The sequence below is a fragment of the Ursus americanus genome, chromosome 35 (genome assembly GCF_024610735.1).
Source record: "Ursus americanus isolate L20-20 chromosome 35, mUrsAme1.1.p, whole genome shotgun sequence".
In the NCBI taxonomy this organism is placed as follows: Eukaryota; Metazoa; Chordata; class Mammalia; order Carnivora; family Ursidae; genus Ursus; species Ursus americanus.
The window spans coordinates 7,328,615-7,342,729 of record NC_142161.1 but is presented as its reverse complement, the minus strand read 5'-3'; the positions used below and the strand labels follow the sequence as shown (position 1 = coordinate 7,342,729).

Below are 14,115 nucleotides of genomic sequence, written 5' to 3'. Positions count from 1 at the left end.
TCCACAATACCTTCATGACATTTAGAGTTACTGAAACTAACGTACAACTTAAAAATCACCTTAAATACGGCAAGTCACTGGAGTAGTTAGAGGAAAACCTAGTAGTTTATAAATATACTGCATATAGATATACTCACAAATGTACATATAGAAGTTACTTATTGAATGAAGAGTAATTTTTCTGGTAACACAAAATTAATATAAACTATTAATTTTTGTTTACCACCATTTTTCTGATTTTTTTTTTAATGGCATTTACTGTCTGAACTAGGACACAGTGTTCTACACACTAGGGTAAAACTAAATAAAATCAGAGGACCAGTAAGTTTTAGTTGATTTTATTAAAACTTTTCCTTTGTTTAAAAATTTCAGGAAAAGTAGAAATATGTTTGTTTGCTGGATTTAAAGATTATGAATAGATAAAACTTTTATTTTTTAAAAATATGGTCAAACACTTGAAATTTAAAATAAACTTAATTCTACTTAGCATGTTACTAGCTAAAAATAAACTCTATTCAATATAGTTTGGTTTTTCTTTTTTAATAATAATAAATCATTTCCATTTGTGTAATTTTTCTATCCATCTATTTCTTCAGTATAGACAGAAACCTATTGCCTTCCTGCTGAGGATATAATTTCTGAATCTAGGCGATGTACTGTCGGCACAGCGAAACAGGAAATTATTCTCCTGTGTCAGCTGCTGCTGTTAAAGAATAAAGAAGGTTTGGGATAGGATGCAATTCTATTATCTCTACTCACAAATCTCATATAACATGCAAATAGATTTTAAATTCAAGGGAGTTAAAAGTATTTTGTGACAAGAGATACTCCCTGCCCGCAGTTCTTCCTCTACTCCCTCTAAAAATCCCAAATATATTTCAAAATTCCATGCTTTTTTTCTGTTTCAGTTGCAGTAGTCTCCAAACTTATTCACCTTGTTTGAATGATATAATATGTGTAAATCATATTCTTCAGAACATTGGGAACATTGGTATATTAAACTTAACATTAGTAGAGCAACAACAATAATAATAATAGCTAATAATTGTATGAACTTACTGTGACCCAGGGACAGTTATAACTGCATGCTTTCTGTATATTAGTTCACATAATAATCCTGTGAGATAAAGTGATTTACCCAAAGCATGTATGTATGTGTGGTACATATATATGTGTGTGTATATATATGCATATATACATATTCATAAATATATAGAGACACACATTAATTATATTACTTAACATATACATATGTACATGAAAGGTGTATGTGCATATATACATATGTAAATATATACATATACGTGCAAATATATACATATATATATATATATATATTTTTTTTTTTTTTTGCCTGTAAAATTAAAGGCCAAGATGGGATTTGCTCACAGTCTGCCCCCAAGTTCTGTCATAACTACCATGTTATACTAATAGACTGTTATAGGATAGGCAACTAGCAGGGAGTTACCAACTACTAAAAATTAAATAAAATCTCAAAATTAGGCAATTTTATCCCTTATTCTAATTTTTCTATGAATTGGGTAAAGACTGCTATTGCTTGATTTTTATCTCCAGAAACCTCAGTAGATAGATCATCACTTTGTTGATAGTCTCTGTCCTGTGTCTTTACCCGGCATAGATAACAAATGTATATTTTCTTATTCAATAAAGTTTTACTAAATTATCACAATGAATGATTTCAGTATTATATTCCTATAACTTTGTGATAGAGGAAACTAATACTCATTCTTTTTTATTTGAGAAAATTTGCATTTAAGGACATGTATTATTATTACTTTTTTAATAATTTTTATTTTGTTATATTAGTCACCATATAGTACATCCCAGTTTTTGATGTAATGTTCTATGATTCATTATTTGTATATAACACCCAGTGCACCATACAATATGTGCCCTCCTTAATACCCATCACCGGCCTATCCTAATCCCCCACTCCCCTCCCCTCTGAAGCCCTCAGTTTGTTTCCCAGAGTTCACAGTCTCTCATGGTTCATTCCCCCTTCTGTTTACCCCCCCTTCAGTCTTCCCTTCCTTCTCCTACCAATCTTCCTATTTCTTATATTCCACAAATGAGTGGAACCATATGATGATTGTCTTTCTCTGCTTGACTTATTTCACTTAGCATAATCTCCTCCAATCCCATCCATGTTGCTGCAAATGTTGTGTAATCGTTCTTCCTGATGGCTGAGTAATATTCCATTGTATATATGGACCACATCTTCATCCAGTCATCTGTTGAAGGGCATCTCGGCTCGTGAAGAGAAGGGCCATATATAATAATAATATATATGGACCACAGCATAATCCAGTCATCTGTTGAAGGGCATCTCGGTTCCTTCCACGATTTAGCTATTGTGGACAATGCTGCTATGAACATTGGGGTGCATATGGCCCTTCTCTTCACTACGTCTGTATCTTTGGGGTAAATACCAGTAGTGCGATTGCTGGATCGTAGGGTAGCTCAATTTTTTACTTTTTAAGGGACCTCCACACTGTTTTCCAAAATGGCTGTACCAACTTGCATTCCCACCAAGGACATGTATTATTAAATATAATAAAATACAATATAGACATTATAAGGAGTTCTGAAAGATGCATGTACATTTTTGGCATCCTTAAATTAGGGGATGGTCTTAGAGTCATGATAAAGTGTATTGCACAGAGGTATAGATAGATCTACAGATCTATGCACTTTAGAAAAAATAATTTTTTTAAAAAAATTTTAAAGGGTAGAGAACTATTTCCCTCTTGGTGAAAATTCATGTCATGGTTAATTTAAAATTCACTTGTCCATATGAATTTTCTGTTGTGTCCAAGTAAGACATGTAATATGTAGGCAGGGAGGAAAAACTTATTCTTGCATTCTTTTAGTCGGAAGTTTTCTATTTCATTTTGCTGAGACAATATCACCTAGTTCCATCCTCATATCATCAGGTAAGCTAGGGAATTTTAGAATGATTAAAGTAAGTATAGCATGGATATTTTTAAAGATATAACCTCAAACTCTTGATACTGTTAAATCCATGGCATTATCTGGGTTTCTGAAATTAAAATAGCACATTAAACCTAACAAAATGTCTTGGCCTATTTAAACCTTGTTTCCCAGATACAGCTTTCCTATATATAGATGACAATTTTATTGAGTTTCGTGGCATAAGTTACCTTTATAAACATATAGCTTAATATGTGCTGAGATCGTACAAACTGGAAATGTTACTTGCGTGTGATGAAAGCAAGTTTGGTTAGCCGTATGTTTAAATTTATTTCTTACTTTGAATACATGAAATGCTTATTATGCTCCTTCACTGTGTTCCATTTCAAGTGCAATAACTTGAAAAAGAAGCTTCAAAATTAAAACGTTTTTTGGTAAGACTATAAAAAAATAGCTTTACAAAAGAATGTCAGTGGAAAAATGAGGAACAAAAAAGTTTTATCTTGATAAGCTTATTTGCATATCAGCCATCATAACAGTGTTACCATTGTTTCTCTACCTGCATTGCACTCAAGTCACATATTTTTAAATTAGATAAAATGTATCTCTTGCATAATTTACTTTCATGACAACTGGTGAAAAAATAACATTGTCATCATTTGCGTGATAAATTTTTAGGCCTATTTCTATTTCCATGTAATTATCCTAAACCTTTCACTTCTTGATTGTCTTAATAAAACAGCTACTTTTCTTTTTTTTTAATTATTAGACTTCAATTTTTAGAGCAGTTTTAGGCTTGCAGAAAATTGAGTAGAAAGTCCAAGGAGTTGCCAATTACCCTTTTCTGCCCCTACCTTTCCTGTACAGAACACTGTTTCTCCTATTATTAACATCTTGCATTAATGGGGTACAATTGTTACAATTTATGTATCGATATTGATACATTAGTAACTGAAGTCCATAGTTTCCATTAGAATTCACTTTGTGTTTTTACATATACATGTAGTGATATGTATCCACTATTACAATATCATACGGAACAATTTCACTGTCCTGATTGCCCTCTGTGTTCCACCTGTTCATCCCCCCCCCCCCCGCCCATGCATTTCTGGCAACCACTGATGGATTGTTTTACTGACTTTATAGTTTTGCCTTTTCCAGAATGTCATATATTTGAAATCATACAGATTGGCTTTTTTTCATTTTGCAATATGCATTTAAAGCTTTTTTTAACGTCTTTTGATGCCATGATAGCTCATTTCTTTGTATCACTGAATAATATTCTGTAATATGGAAATACCACAGTTTGTTAATTCATTCACCTATCAAAGAACATCTTGGTTTCTTCTAAGTTTTGGCAATTATGAAGAAAGCTGCTATAAACATTTGTGTGTAGATTTTTATGTGGACCTGAGTTTTCAACCCATTTGCGTAAATACCAAGGAGTGTGGTTGCTGGCTTATGTGGTATGTTTAGTTTGAAAGAAACTGTCAAATGTTTTCCAAAATGACTGAACCACTTTTCATTCCACTAGCAATGAAACAGAGTTTCTGTTGTTCTACACCCTCGTTAGCATTTGCTGATATCAGGGTTTTGAATTTTAGCCATTCCACTAGATGTGTAGTAGTATCTCATTGTTTTTTTAATTTGTAATTCCCTAATGACATACTGTTCTCAGCTGAATTATGTCCCCCAACCCAAATCCATATTTTGAAGTCCTGACTTCAAAATGTGATCTTATTTGGAGATAGGGTCTTCACAGAATTAATAAAGGTAAAGTGACGTTATTACCGTGGGTCCTAATCCAGTATGACTGGTGTCCTTATATAAAGGGAAAATTTGGACACAGAGATATACATACAGGAAGAATTCCATGAAAACCTGAAGACTGCCATCAATAAACCAAGGATTGAGGCCTGGAATCTGATCCTTCCCTTACAGCCCTCTGAATGAACCAACCCTGCTAAGACCTTGATTCTGGACTTCTAGCCTCCAAAATTGTGAGACAATTAATTTCTATTGCTTTAGCCATCCAGTTTGTGGTACTTTGTTATGACAGCCCTAACAAGCTAATACACTTACGATGTTTAGCATATTTTCATATGCTTACATGCCATATGTAAGATATCTTTGGTGAGATATCTGTTAAGATCTTTTGCCCATTTTTTTGTTGTTTCCTCATTTGTGGATTTTAAGAGTTCTTCGTATATTTGGTTTTTTGTATATTTGGATGTGTGTTTTGCACACTTTCTTCCCACCTGTAGCTTGTTGTTTAATTCTCTTAACAATGTTCCTTTGCAGAGAAGTTGTTTTTAATTTTAATGAATTCCAATTTAGTTTTTTTCTTCTACTGATTATGGTTTTGGTATCTAAAAAGTCATTGTCAATCCCAAAGTCATCAAGATTTTCTTCTATGTTATATTCTAGGAGTTTTATTTCTTTGTCTTGATTCATTTTGAGCTAATTTTTATGAAAGTTTCATTATCTGCATCCAGAATCTTTTTTTTTTTTAACTTGGGTATGTCCAGTTGTGCCAGCATCCTTTGTTGAAAATGTTATCCTTTCTTCATTGAATTTTTTTTTTGCTCCCTTGTCAAATATCAGTTGATTATGTTTGTTTGCATTTATTTCTGTTCTCTTCCATTGATCAGTTTGTTCCTTAACCAATACCACACTGTCCTGATTACTGTGGCTTTTTAGTAAGTCTCAAAGTTGGGTAGTATCAGTCTTCCAACTACGTTCTTCCCCCTTAATAATGTGTTGACAATCTGGCTAATATTTTTTACTAACAGTGAATTAACATGTGAATTTGGATGACTTGAGTTTGTATGATTTTTCTTACTTTGAAATTTAATTTACAACTTATAATATTTATTCGTATATCCTGTTAAAAAATAAACTAGAAAAAGGTACAAATATAGAACTTAGTTTTATAATTTTGACTCACATTATTTTCTTTTCATTATGTTGTATCTCTGAGAAGGACTGACTGATAAAATATATGTTGAATATACATGGCATAATTTAAGATGATGAATGACTATAAAATAAATGGGAACTTTACATAAAGTGTTATAAAATAACATCAATATAATAGGTTCCTGAATTCTCTAAAAATGTGACATTTAAACAGAGATAAGTTTATGTATAATTTAGTCAAGTAAAATACTGATACTACTTAATTTATTTTAAAGGATATATCTGAGTTTTTAGGGAATTCCCATTAAATACTAAATGACTGGAAAGAACATGATTCGGTTTGAGGGAAAGTCCTGAATTATTAAGCTATGAGTCAGAGCAGAATATTCTCTAAAATTGTGTTTTAGATTACTCCATTGTGAATATTGAAAGTATTCCTTTAAAGTAATAAACATTCTAATCTGGTTTTTTTTTCTTTCTTTTTTGCTTTTTGCTTCACCAGAGCCTTTTTGTTCTACAAGCTTTTAAGTTTGGGGTCTTATTTAGGTGGTTTTACTTTTTAGCTTCTATACAACCTAGTAATTGTTAGTTTTTGTAATAAGATCTAAAATTATTTATAAATGTTCAAAGTATTTAACTTTTCTATAAGGGGAAAATCTGAGGAAGTCCTTATAAAATGCCTATAGTTATGTCATTACCAGGTGTTCTTGAGAATAAGAAGTAAGACTGTTAATGCAGGCATTTAGCCTGCTATTGGTAGATATTTCGGAGAGATAAGAAATCAAAATCACCTACTAGCTCATTGGTGCTAACCATTTCATAATACAATATGAATTGAGATGGAGAATTAAGTCGGGTTGGAAACATGGAATGGTTTAATTTTTCTCTAGTAGCACCTTTGTTTATGATTTGTCAAGTCACTTTATTTGTTTCTTTATTCATTTCAAGAAAATGTCATAGTTTTTTGGACACTTCAGAAAATCAGTTTAATCTGACTTTAATCTACTAAAGTCAGTTTAATCTGACTAGTTTGAATTTTAACCTCATAGCCCAATTTAAAACTCAGATTTTCCCCCTTCTACTCAGTGCCACTTCGGCTTTTCTAGGAGATTGGAGTATAGAAGGAGTTGTATCTAGGCATTCAGCCTGTTCACTTCAGTGAGTGGAAAGTGATCTGCTTTTCATTTAAATTCCTGTTTCTTCTCCTGGGTTCTGATACCTGGAGGAGAGAGATGGAAAGGGAAGAGCTTTTGTTTTTCTGTGTTTCTATTTTTCTATTTCTGCCCCTCTGCTGAACACTGACTAGACCAGATGCCTTCTGTGGGGAAAGAGAGACAAATACCGGCTTCCTGATGCAGCAAATGTGTAAAACTTGCTTCAGGGGTGAGATATTTTGTAGTGTCACACCATCCAGTTCTCACTTGTCTTCTCTCTCAGTTTTTACGTCTCCAGTGTACTCACAGCCTCTGGCTGCTGGGATCCCCATGGTCTGGAAGCTCAAGCTCAGCTACTTTCACAGTCGCTCTTTGCTATTACAGATAGTGACTCTGGTTTGCTCTACCCCGCTTTCCCAATTTGAGGGTTTTTTGGGTTTTTTTTCTCCCTCTCCTCAAATAAGCTTGGGGAAAGGGAGTGGGCATGGGATGGTAAGCAAGTGTAAATGCAAGCGGAAGTCCAACTGAGAGATAAGATAACAGTCTTCCCTCTTGCCAGTCTTTTGGACCCCCTGTTACTAGATATAGATTCTTTGACAACAACACTGTCCAACTCCATTAAGACAGTGAAGCAAACTCTCAAGTTGGTTGACTCACTCAAAGTGAGACATGGGTAGGCAGTTCTGGAAACTAAACATGTTTCAGTTATGGAGGAGCAGTTGGTCCTCACATGTTTGGTCTGACTTCTGAATGTTAAATACGTGATTGATGATTTTTTGTTCTCCGTCTTGAGTTCTGATTACCAGTCCCACCTCATATTGTTATGTAAATTCCACCATGGTCTTGCTAGTACAGTAGTACCAACAAGGAGTAGATCTTCCAAGACTCCTAATGGATGCCCACAATCACAGATAGTACTGAACGCTATGTACACTGTTTTTTCCTATACATACATAGCTATGACAAAGTTTCATTTATAAATTAGACACTGTGAGAGATTAAAAACTAATAATAAAATTGCATAATTATAATGATATACTGTAATAAAAATTATGTGGATGTGGTCTGTCTCAAAATATTTTATTGTACTGGGCTTAGCCATCTTGTGATGTAAGATGATAAAACCCCTATGTGACGAGAAGTAAGGTTAGTGACAGGCATCGTGATGTAGCATTAGGCTACTGTTGACCTTCCGATGATATGTTAGAAGGAGGATCATATGCTTCCAGACAGCAGTTGACCAAGGGTAACTGAAACTGTGGAAAGTGAAACTGTGGATAAGGGGGGACTACTGTATTTCCATTCTTGCTGGCTACCATCAATTCCATAGCAGCTCGTGTGATCCTTATAAAAGATTAAACAAGTTCTATCACTCCCCCAGTCAAAATTCTGCAGTGGCTTTTTATAAGACCTTTTTTTTTTTTTTTAACAGTCCAAAGGCCTTATGTATGGTCTACAAGGTTTTATGTGATGTGACACTAGGTTAAAACTTTGATCACTTGTTCCCCTCTCAGAACTTTGCTCTTACTGTTCTTTTCTATGTAGTGTTCTTACCCCAGATAGTCTGAAGACTCATGTCATTTCATTCTTTGTTTACATAATGCTGCTTCCTTAGATTTTCGCTGACTACTCTGTTAAAATAGTGTTTGTCAGTCTGTTCCTATTACTTGCTTTTTTTTTTTTTTTTTTTTTTTTGGTTTATACCTGAAGCATTTCCATACATTTTATTATAATCTAATAGTTTATTTCTTATCTGTGTCCTTCATTAGCAAATAATCTTTGAAAGGGCAAGTTATTGGCTCCTTTGTTCAGTGCTTTACTTAGTGTCTTAAATGGAACTTGACTCCTAGGAGACAGTTAATTTTTTTGTTGAGTGAATAAATGAATGAAGGAATGCTAGTTTCTATACTCAAACTTTAGAAATAGCTTTGACTTATCTCACAATTTTTACTCTCCCAGTGTTTTTACATAGTAGCACACTTTTGTTTTTTATAGATTTTTTTGATTATTCCTAATTATATATTCCCATTGTTGTCATCCCATTTGAATCATCCATACCTCAGTTCATCTTCCATGCTGCTGCTAGAGTGATTTTTGTAAAATGCTTCTCAAGATGCCACCCTTTGGAATAAAATATTCTACTATTCTTTAGCCTAATTGGGCCTCTGCCTATTGTCCTTCTCACTGACCTCTACATGTGCTGTATATTCTACTCCTGTTTGTGTTGCAGTACTCTGAATGCTTTAATATGCTTCTCTCTTACTCCTTTACCTTTACGAAAAGACTTTTCCCTTTTTATCATACTGCTATATATTTTATTAATGTGCGAATGCATAAATTGTAACTCCTATCATGAGAAGACTCTAGAAAAGGTTCCTTCCATTTGAAATGATTGGGAACCAACTACATAGTTGTCGTATCCTGCTACTTTGTACATATATAAGCAAACGTTTCAGTTTCTTCACTGAGAATCTTTAATATGTGGTAAAAATTCATTTGTCATTTTTGATGAGTATTGAAAAGTTGCTGCAATCTTGAAGAGCACCATAAACACTATTTTGTAATGCTCTTTATAATATTGTGAATTTATTTTAAGGGTATGGCTAATCTATGGATGTCATCACTCGCAGATTCTTTTTAAGGGTTGTGCATGTGTGAATGTATGTTGAATCATTTACCTTCAGAAAGACACACTGAAAGGAATAGGGAAAATGATTTATGAAAGTTAAGAGTATTGCTTGTACAACCTCTTCAGAAAATGTGATTCCCTTAATAGGTTCTTCAAATTTAGATTTTTTGTTTGTTTTTTTAAAGACTTTATTTATTTGACAGAGAGATAGTGGGAGAAAGAGAGCACAAGCAGGGGGAGCAGCAGGCAGAGGGAGAAGCAGGCTTCGCTCTGAGCAAGGAGCCCGGCACAGGGCTCCATCCCAGGACTCTGGGATCATGACCTGAGGTGAAGGCAGACGCGTAACTGACTGAGCCACCCAGGTGCCCCAGTTTGTATATTGTGAGAATGAAAGGAGAGACTGATAAAGGAAATGAAATTATTTTATATAAACAATTGAAGCTAAATATTTTCAATATCTGAGTCTGTTCAAAGTAAGTACAATGTCATAGAAGGGACCAGTGTAACTTTGTGGGAAATGTAGACTATAGGAATACACAGCAGTGTTCCAAAACTTGTATTTAACATTTTTGTATGTAAAATAATATAGAAATACATAGCTTATGATGTTGTAGAGGGTAGAGCTAAATAAAAGTAGAAGACGCAGCTAAATAAAACTAATATGAAGTTACGTAGCAGTAAACAAAGAGGGGACCCTATAAGGAAGTTTTAGTTGTTTGAGATAGCTTTTTTGAGCAATTATTACTATTACTGATAATAATAGGTCAGGTATTGTACCATGTATTTATGTGAATTATTTCGTTAGATTTTGAAACATCCCTATATCTGTTACTCATAGTACAAAAGAAGAAACAGCTGCTCAGAGTTACACATTTAATTTAAATGATTACTGCTTCCTACTCGGTTGAATGTCTTCATTTCACTTATCAGTAGTTCTTAAATTTTGGAGGGGAAGTCACAGAACCTTTTGAGAACCTCACAAAAGCTTATGGCCCACTTGCCCTAGAAAAATGTGCTTGTGGACCCATATAATATGTCTTTATTTTAGCATGAAATTTTGCAGAATTCCTAGATTAGCTAAATCCCATACTTGGACTCCAGATTAGAAATCTCTGATCTGTGTCTTCTTTTAATAAAGAGACTGACAAACACTATCATTTTTTCCTCCTCTACTACCTCTATGTCACTTAAGGGAAGTAATATTTATTTACAGTATGCCTTATTCTAGAAAGAATTTAAGGAAGCTGAAAGGAAATTGTCAACTATCTAACTCTACTGAGTGTATGTGAAAATAAATACATAAATTCTGTTATGGCAAGTGAGATTCAGAAGTTTGATGGATGGGATGCTTTTTAATCATCAGATTTGTTGGGCTTTGCTTCAAAGAACCCTCAATCTGCTTCAGGAATCTAAATGTGAATATTTTGAAGTAATGTAAACTGTTACTTCTTTAGAGTAGCATAAACATAATAGCTGAGCCTAGAGATAAAAAATTAGAAAGACAGTGCCTTCCAGCCTTGTGATTGATTCAGTGATATTTCTCAGAGAATAATTTTTTAATTTGATCTTTTAATTCCATCAAATATAAATTATGTAGAAAGGGTGTTGTAGTAAAAGTAAGACGGTAATAATTTTCTGTGTTAATGAATTCGAGTTATTGTGCACTTAGTTAACTCATTGATATGAGTTAAGGATGAAGACTGTATTTAGATTATAACTCTGTGTGACTCTGGAGAAGAAAAGCTGTCATTTTGTATGATTTCACTTTTAAAGCTCTATTATATGAAAAATGAATTTAACCATTGCTAGTTGTTGAAGACTAGTTATCTCATAAAATTGTTTTTTTATATAAAGTAATTCAGAATTTCAGAATGGGTTTCCTTACATTTTTAAGATATTTTCATGTCACTTATGCTTCAATTCTGATATCTCATCTATTTTGTTTTCTTCCTCTTGAATTGTCATCTAAAACAAAAGCATTAAGTTAGCTGACCATAGTGAAGAATCTTATTGTATATATTTGCTTGGTTTTATTAGGTAAATTACTATAGAAATAATGTTATAAATCAGAATACAATGTTTGGGTTTAATTTTTCAACGTATGTGTTTTAACATTGACTTATAGTTACATTGTGAATTGAAAATTGTATTTCTACTTTTTTCTTCAATCATTCTTAACATCGGATTTTTAAATGAACGGTAGCCCATCTGTGTAGGGCTCTTGTAACTGAATGATGTATTCTGTTTTGCTGTGGCACAGTTTTTGGACAGCCACTTTTGTTGTTAAATATTTTCATTTTCTATAGTACTTTTCATCCCTGTATATATGTACAGGAGTCACTTCACCCACCACCGAATTGCAGCCACTTCTGAGGTGGAACGCAGCAACTGTTTAACAGCGCACTTTCCCCTAGGTGCTGACAGCTGCAGAAGAAATTGTACATGGTCCTGTACAGAAGGTATTTCTCCACTGTGCCATCTGCAGAGTGAAACTGACTAGGAGTACTACATAGACTGTAAGTTTCTTGTGTACCCGTCCTAGACTGGAAAACCCAATAAGAGAATAACAAATAACTGGGAAGCATCATTTAAAAATGTATTGAGGTCAGTTAAACTTAGTGCTGCTCTCCCTGGCTCTAAATTTTATTTTAAGGTCATCTAATTTGTGATTGGTACTGAATTGAATAACAAACAAATGGATGCACTCCTTGGCAATTATTTAATTCTAAAAGCATATGAAACTAAAGTGCTTTTATAAATACTTCACTTTTAATGAAGCTTAAAAGAAGCAATTTATTTTTCAATATAACCAAACCAATATTATCTAAGATTTTAGAGCTGTGTTCTTAAAGTAGCAAATCAACTTAAAATTCAACAGGAACATCCCAATTAGCTTTGCTTACAATGTTTTATGTCTTAGTCTTAATACTTTCATTCTTGGGTGAAAGCTTTGCAACAAAGCCAGTTTATAATGAATCTAGTTTTGATTCTTTGTTTTAGAAGCATGAAGAAAAGAATTTTCTTTTAACGTATTGAAACAAAGCTTGGGAGAGAAGAAACAGTAAATATTTGAACTTTCACTTCATGTATTTTAGTCTTTCTCTCCCGCTTTGTTTTTTAATGATTTTCTTTTTCCTTTTGTAAAAGCATTTTACCAGAGTGCTATCTTTAGTAACAATTTGGCATGTTTATGCCTTATAGGATAGGAAAATAACATTAGAAACTGCTGTGTCTATTGTTAAACAATATGATATGGGTTGTTATACTTCATGGTTTTGCTTTTCTAGCCAATAGTATGGCTCACTAGCTTTTTTTTTTTTTTTTTTTTTAATGTATCCGTAGACATTTCTGTAGCAAGGAATTAGATTTCTTACTCTTCAGAGTCTTAATTATATGAAATATAGTGTCATTTGTTTTAGGTAACTTTAAATTATATCATAATTTAAATGATACTTGTGTACATCTCTATGCCTATAGATTCTCAATGAAAGCAGATAAAAGCCTTTCTGGGCCACAGTTTACTTACTTGTAAAATGAGGTGGGTGGAAGAAATTATCTCTACAGACCCTTTCTTTACGTGTTTTCTGTTTAACTCAGGGGCAGAATTCTGTGTATTCAGAATTGTACCTTACATTATGTAATCAAGATATTTTGGTGCAAGTGACTTTGTTCTAGTTAGAATATTATTTGTGTTAATTAAATGCCAAGCGATGGTATTTTAGAGTCAAAAGAAGAGGTCTGATTTCCTACCAAGATTTTTAACTATCTCTAATTTTATAGCGGAGTTACCCTGCTGTTTTGAAATAAATTTTTTGAGAATAAATAAAATTCTCAATATGCCATTCATCTGATAAATTTTTTAAAAACTAGGCTTTATTTACATTCAAAGTGGAATGCAGCTAAATATTACCAAAATCTAACTTTTTAATGCGATTTTCCCCCTTACTTAGACTTAATACTTCAACAGTTAAATCCCTAAAGAAGTAAAATTTAATATTTTAAAGAGTATAGTTAAGATATAATATAATCTACTTATGTATATCTAGCAAGAAGGTATTTTATTAGTATATGTAATATTTAATTTGCTATAATTGGTTCTTTTGCATTTTCTACAGTGTAATTGTAAGTATTGCTTAATCCCATTTATCTTATTAACTGAAGTTATTATATTTGACAGAATAGACCATATGCTTTATATACTGTTTTGATGAAAAAGTGCAAACCATACCTGTTGTGCATATCCGAGTATATGTTTTTCAGTTATACAGAAATGTTATATATTAGGCCTTTTGTGGATGATGTAAGTTTAACAACTTAATACATTCAATTTTTAACCATATGAATCTTATACTTTAATATACTTACAACGTATGTTATTTGGAAAAGGGAATTAGATGGAAACTTCATTTTTATTGAATATACTTGTGTATTATATAAATTTAACAAACATGTACTCCTTGT

General features: G+C 32.9%; 1 protein-coding gene across 2 annotated transcripts in view; it reads left to right on the top strand.

Moving 5' to 3' along the window:
- Positions 1-14,115, top strand: part of NOVA1 (NOVA alternative splicing regulator 1) — a 149,525-nt gene that overhangs the window by 36,667 nt on the left and 98,743 nt on the right. Inside the window, exon 1 of one of the 2 annotated variants that reach the window (XM_045802636.2) lies at positions 12,072-12,170. The exons of the other annotated variant lie outside the window; for it this stretch is intronic. The gene's annotated coding sequence lies outside the window, so the exon portion shown is untranslated. Of the gene's footprint in view, positions 1-12,071; positions 12,171-14,115 lie in introns of those variants that run through there. 2 annotated transcript variants of the gene reach the window in all.